The following is a 375-nucleotide window of genomic DNA, read 5'->3' as shown; positions in this document are numbered from 1 at the left end:
ACTTTCTATAGTTTAGGTGTACTTTCTATGGTCCAGGTGTACTTTCTTTAGTCCAGCTGTACTTTCTATAGTTTAGGTGTACTTTCTATAGTTGATGTGTACTTTCTATAGTCCAGGTGTACTTTCTATAGTTTAGGTGTACTTTCTATGGTCCAGGTGTACTTTCTTTAGTCCAGCTGTACTTTCTATAGTTTAGGTGTACTTTCTATAGTTGATGTGTACTTTCTATTGTCCAGGTGTACTTTCTAAAGTCCAGGTGAACTTTCTATAGTCCAGGTGTACTTTCTATAGTCCAGGTGTACTTTCTATGGTCCAGGTGTACTTTCTTTAGTCCAGCTGTACTTTCTATAGTCCAGGTGTACTTTCTATAGTCCA

General features: G+C 37.3%; 1 protein-coding gene across 1 annotated transcript in view; it reads left to right on the top strand.

The window, feature by feature from the left end:
- LOC119424591 (cilia- and flagella-associated protein 44) overlaps positions 1-375 on the top strand; it is a 38,216-nt gene that overhangs the window by 16,922 nt on the left and 20,919 nt on the right. The gene's annotated exons all lie outside the window — the stretch shown is intronic.

The sequence above is a fragment of the Nematolebias whitei genome, chromosome 18 (genome assembly GCF_014905685.2).
Source record: "Nematolebias whitei isolate Nwh7 chromosome 18, NemWhi1, whole genome shotgun sequence".
In the NCBI taxonomy this organism is placed as follows: Eukaryota; Metazoa; Chordata; class Actinopteri; order Cyprinodontiformes; family Rivulidae; genus Nematolebias; species Nematolebias whitei.
Note: the sequence above shows the minus strand (reverse complement) of the source record. Positions and strands in the feature narration are given on the sequence as shown.